The sequence below is a fragment of the Babylonia areolata genome, chromosome 11, assembly GCF_041734735.1.
Source record: "Babylonia areolata isolate BAREFJ2019XMU chromosome 11, ASM4173473v1, whole genome shotgun sequence".
NCBI classification, from domain to species: Eukaryota; Metazoa; Mollusca; class Gastropoda; order Neogastropoda; family Buccinidae; genus Babylonia; species Babylonia areolata.
Genome location: NC_134886.1, coordinates 43,908,130 through 43,914,748, shown reverse-complemented (window position 1 = coordinate 43,914,748; position 6,619 = coordinate 43,908,130).

Genomic DNA, 6,619 nt, shown 5'->3' with positions numbered 1-6,619 from the left:
CTCCTGTGTTTCAGATTCCTACTTCAAGTGGAGCAAGCCGCATACTACAGATCATGGTGAGCAAATGCGTGCGCGCGCGCGTGTGTGTGTGTGTGCGTGTGTGTGTGTGTGTGTGTGTGTGTGTGTGTGTGTGTGTGCGTGTGTGTGTATACGTATGTGTGTGCGCGCGTGTGTACGTATATGCGTGCGTGTGTGCGTGCGAAGGCGTGTTCGTGCACGCATTCATAATTTCGGAGTCTGTTGTGATGAGGTTGCCATTTAAAGGAACGACCATCTGATTGGATTCAGCTGCGGGACCAAATCTTGTGATACAGTGTGCTGTGAATTCAACAGAGAATGACTGAACTTTTTTTTTTAAACGTAAGACAGACAGTCCAATAATAACTAGCAAGATAGATATGCTTCCATCCAGTTCTCAGAACACTGACCAAAAGTGGGGGGACAAACAGAAACCGTGGCAAAACAACAAGACAAAAAGAAGCGCTCCCAGCCATTGCCAAAAACAGCCCAGTCTGTGTAACAAGCGTCACGATACCCCTCTGCCGAGCTTTTGCCACGGGCCAATTCTCCCGGTGTCAATTATGTTTATAATTGCAAGAAATATTTAGTCTAGATCGACCCTACTATACACCCCCCCCCCCCCCACCCCCCTCTCCGCCTCCGCCCCCTCCTCCCCTTTAGTTGAAAATGACCGTCTTTCTGTAAGGGTTTTATGATTAGGAGGAAGGTGGTAGGATGGTTAAGACGCTTAGTTATAATCATGCCCATACATGTCCGTCCGTGAGGGTCTGGGTTCCATTCCCGCTTCTGCACTTTCTCAACATTTCTCTCCTCCCTCCCACCTCCAACCCCCCTCCCCTTTCTCTCAACATTTCTCTCCTCCCTCCCACCTCCAACCCCCCTCCCCTTTCTCTCAACATTTCTCTCCTCCCTCCCACCTCCAACCCCCCTCCCCTTCCTCTCAACATTTCTCTCCTCCCTCCCACCTCCAACCCCCCTCCCCTTTCTCTCAACATTTCTCTCCTCCCTCCCACCTCCAACCCCCCTCCCCTTCCTCTCAACATTTCTCTCCTCCCTCCCACCTCCAACCCCCCTCCCCTTTCTCTCAACATTTCTCTCCTCCCTCCCACCTCCAACCCCCCTCCCCTTTCTCTCAACATTTCTCTCCTCCCTCCCACCTCCAACCCCCCTCCCCTTCCTCTCAACATTTCTCTCCTCCCTCCCACCTCCAACCCCCCTCCCCTTCCTCTCAACATTTCTCTCCTCCCTCCCACCTCCAACCCCCCTCCCCTTTCTCTCAACATTTCTCTCCTCCCTCCCACCTCCAACCCCCCTCCCCTTTCTCTCAACATTTCTCTCCTCCCTCCCACCTCCAACCCCCCTCCCCTTCCTCTCAACATTTCTCTCCTCCCTCCCACCTCCAACCCCCCTCCCCTTCCTCTCAACATTTCTCTCCTCCCTCCCACCTCCAACCCCCCTCCCCTTTCTCTCAACATTTCTCTCCTCCCTTTTCTCCTCCCCCCCCCCCATACCCCCCCCCCCTCCTTTCTCTCAAGTTGGACTGGAAAAGAAATACAAACTGAGCGTCTGCTCATTGGTATGAGACGACACACCGAGGTCCCGTGTGTAGTGCAGTACGCACCTGGCGCACCGATAAAGAACCCTCGGCATCGAAACGGTTGCCCCCTAGCAAAAAAAAAATACTAATAACAATGTAGGAGAAATCCACTGCGATAGGAACACAAACACGCATACACTCAAGGCCTGGCTAAGCGCTGTTGGGTTTTGTTGCTGCTGGTGGTCATGCATCATCTGCCTGGCAGATGTGGTGTAACGAATACGGATTTGCCCGAACGCAGTGACATGACACCTCCTTGAGAAACTGGAACTGACACTATGGGTTTAATCACGCTATGGAAAATAAGGAAGGGTGTTCTTCTTCGTTCGTGGGCTGCAACTCCCACGTTCACTTGTATGTACACGAGTGGGGTTTTACGTGTATATGGCAGCCGTACTCCGTTTTCGGGCGTGTGCATGCCGGGTATGTTCTTGTTTCCACAACCCACCGAACGCTGGCATGGATTACAGGGTCTTTAACATGCGTATTTGATCTTGTGCTTGCGTATACACACGAAGGGGGGTCAGGCGCTAGCAGGTCTGCACATATGTTGACCTGGGAGATCGGACCACCAGACGCCGGAACCGAGATTCGAACCCGGGACCCACAGATTGAAAGTCACTTGGCTATTGCGCCCGTCTATCTGTCTATCTGGAAAGGGGTTCGTTCTGGGTTAACGGACAAATTGACCCCGGGGTAAACGCTAACCGGGGTGGGGGGTTGGGGGGGGGGGGTACGAATAGACTGCTGCTACACCAATGTTGCTGCGCATGATTATGTCGCACTATCTTCATGCAGTGTTTGCGATATGACCTGTGGAGGAGAGATGGGGCGGGAGGGGAGAGAGAGAGAACTGGAAGTCGAACATTTTAATGACTAGACTGGGGATTGGGGGATCGGGAGGTGGGGAGTACAGGGACAATTATACAGGCAGTAGGAAACACAAGTCATCACCGTGAAACATACATGTTTGCTTAAATTCAAAAGAGCGGTTAAGCAATTCCTGGAAAGTACAGATCATTTCATTCACATTAGAATCAGCAACATACGTTGGAAGGCGTGCGCGCGCGCCTCCGCACACACACAGAGAGAGAGAGAGAGAGAGAGAGAGAGAGAGAGAGAGAGAGGAACAACCTGTGAGCAGTCGCGTTGTCTGCACATCAAAAACAAACGATGGCCTGACTTCATTTTGTATGATAGCCTTTGCTGTTTTTTCTTCTTCTTCTTTTTTATCCTACTAAATTGTTTTTTGTTTTGTTTTGGTGGGTTTTTTTGTTTTTTGTTTTTTGTTTGTTGTTTTTGTTTGTTTTTAGGGGGGAGGGTGTTGTTTTTTGTTGTTCTTTTGTTTTGTTTGTTGTTGTTGTTGTTGTTTTGTTACGTTTTGCTATGTTTTTGTTATTGGCATTTTACTCTCTTCCGAGTGTAGGATTCAGCAGTTAGAAAAAAGTGTTTTATTGCTTCATTCCTGGTACAAGGAGAAAGAGGGGCAAGGGGGAGGGGGGAGATACATTGTTTCAGGTTTGATAGAAAAGGGGGGGGGACGGGGGGGGGGGGGGGGGGGGGGGGGAGATACATTGTTTCAGGTTTGATAGAAAATTGGGGGGGGATTTCATGCCAAACAAAGCCATGATAATTTCAGTTTCAGTTTCAGTAGCTCAAGGAGGCGTCACTGCGTTCTGACAAATCCATATACGCTACACCACATCTGCCAAGCAGATGCCTGACCAGCAGCGTCACCCAACGCGCTTAGTCAGGCCTTGAGAAAAAAAAAAAAAAAAGAATTTGAGAATGTCATCGTTAAAAAAAACCAATTGTTGTTTTTTTCTGTTTTTTTGTTGTTGTTGTTTGTTTGTTTTTTTGTTTTTCAGTGTTATAGAAAGACGTTTGCAATGAATGACAAAATGGAGGTAACAATTAATTAAAGCTGGTCTGAACAACACGAAGGAATGGAACGGTTATCAAATTTCTCCTCTGATTTTGCTAGATTTGGCCAAACACAACTACACACACACACACACACACACACACACACACACACACACACACACACACACACACACACACACACAGCACAACACAACAAAACAAAACTACAAAACACACTCACACACGAAAACAACACGAACATAATTGCAGTTTCATAATATGCTCATTTGGTGGGTACGTGGGAAGAGGTTGTGTGAGTGGGCGCAAGAAAGGTAGGAGGCGAGGTAGGGACAAGGATGTTTCAGTTTCAGTTTCAGTTTCCCAAAGAGGCCGTCACTGCGTTCAGACAAATCCATAATAGCATGCTACACCGCACCTGCTAGGCAGACACCAGACCAACAACATATCCCATAATTAATGCTCTTAGTAAGGACTTGAGTGCATACGCACATATCTCTATTTACCTATCAGAGCTGGATTTCTTCTGCAGAGTTTTGCCTGCCAGAGGACTAACTCTCTTGTTGCCATGGGTTCTTGTCCAGTGCGCCAAGTCCGTACTGCACACGGCACTTAGGTTTATATAGTCTCAACTGAATGACTAGAAGCTTAGTTTGATTTCCAGTCAAACTTGACCGGGATTCGAACCCAGACCCTCACGGACACTGTACTGGCAGACGAGCGTCTTTAACCACTCTGCCATCTTCCTCCTTGAAGGTTTATGAGTAGTGATTAGGGTCAGCATTGCAGACTGATGGTGGTTACTGTTATATATCCTTTTTTTTTTCTTTTATTGCATATGTAAGTGTGTGTGTGTGTGTGTGTGTGTGTGTGTGTGTGTGTGTGTGTGTGTGTGTGTGTGTGTGTGTGTGTGTGTGAGTGAGTGTGTGTGCGTGTGTGTGTGTGTCAGTGTGTGTGTGCGTGTGTATGTGTGTGTGTGTGTGTGCGTGTGTGTGTGTGTGTGTGTGTGTGTGTGTGTGTGTGTGTGTGTGTGTGTGTGTGTGTGTGTGTGTGTGTGTGTGTGTGTGTGTGTGTGGAGATAATCTAGATAAATTCCATTCGATTTCTGTTATATTTCTTCTGGAACACGACATATTACTTTTCCCCTGAAAATATAAAAAGCCCATTTTACATGTAGGTTTTCACTGACTTTTGTAGAATCAGTAAACAAGAGTTTCTGCAGATTTCTTAAGACGTGAACAGTTCCATTCCTGGCAGGTTCTGCTGCTAAAGGTCGGAAATAACAACTGGTGCAGTACGGTTAACGGTCAGAAATACCGCTCTGTATTTGATCTGATCGAAGCATTCATTGGTTTGGTTAGTGGACAGGCTCTTTCACAGTAACTACCTTTATCAACACTTATGTGTGATTTTTCCAGCCAAGTATGGATGATAATCATATTGTGAAACACGGGGGGAGAGAGAGTGGGGTGGGGGGGGGAGAGAGAGAGAGAGCGAGAGACATTAGGACAAGAAATAACACTGCTACATGTATAGCCTTCGCTGGGCTTGTAGGTAATAATCCGTACAACAGCCCGTAGCCCGTATGCCCGATTCGTCCATTTTGACGAAGCGTTACGCTAGGCGACACATACAGGTGACCTAAAGGGCAGGAGATCATCCACCCCCATTCCCCATAACTTCCTGCAGCACAGCAGATCATAAAGTATTCTGTATTTTGTATTCTGTATCCCTGGCTGACTAATATCAATGAGGAAACTACCAGTTCTGTGCAGAGCATTTTTGTGAGGTGTAACAAAACGAACGATAGGACTGACGCTAACAGTATATTCACAACCTGACGAGTATATATACACACAGTGACTGAGTTCCATTTGATGGCCACGTGCAGACTTGCAATTATACATGCAGCAGCAATCAGGGCTTTTATACAGTATATATATATATATGTATATATATATATATATATATATATATATATATATATATATATGTATGTATGTATGTATGTATACAACACAATACCAAAACTAAATCGTCTTTTCTGCTTTGTGACGGGGAGTCATTGACAATGATTGGATTTCATTGAAGTGAATTGGGGGAACTTAAAAGGAGAACAGAACCTCTGTGTGTGTGTGTGTGTGTGTGTGTGTGTGTGTGTGTGTGTGTGTGTGTGTGTGTGTGTGTGTGTGTGTTTGTGTTGTGTGTGTGTATCTGTGTGTCTGTGTGTCTGTGTTTCTGAAACAAAAAACAAAACATAAACGAACAGTGGTATGCTGCCATTGAGAGATAAATGCAAAACTTCCACACACACACACACACACACACACACACACACACACACACACACACACACACACACACACACACACACACACACACACACACACAGAGCTAAAAGATTGACTCGACACAACAACTAAAAAAGTTTTACCGTGGTAACAGACAATAATATGCTTCAGCAATGTGTGTGTGTGTGTGTGTGTGTGTGTGTGTGTGTGTTGTGCATCGATTAGCACAGCACCAGCACCAGCACCAGCAAAGCACCAGCATCCACAAGCAAAGAGCAAGAGCGAAGAGAGCTCCAGAGACATAAAGCAAGTCACATGTGTGGCCCAGACACATGCCGGCAAAAGAACGTCATTAACAATAAGCTAAGGCGTAGTCACATCGGAAACCCGACACTTGACGAGCGCAGCAAGTTGCGCGCTTAACGAGTGCACGCCCAAGGTGGAGGGGAGGTAAAAACAGCCCTCCCCCCATCATATTTATTGACGACCTCTTTGGGAAGCGTAGCTTAAGACTTCTCCTTGCGAAGGAAGATAAATGGTTGCAGGGAAAAGAACCAAGACGCTGCGTTGCGCTGCCATGCCACGGACTTTGCGGAGCTATACAATGATGGGTGGTGGGTGGACGGGTGGGTTGGTGGAGGTGGAGAGGTAGGGGTTGGGGGGGGGGGTAGAGGAGGTTGGGGTGGTGTGTGTGTGTGGGGGGGGGGGGAGTGAAAAGCGTGAAATGAGACGGTGGGCTGACAGCGATTGTTGCCTTCTTCAGCCATTACACGGAGCCTTCATGGCTTGCTCTCGGAGCTTTTTTTTCCCTGCTTCTCTCGCAGGT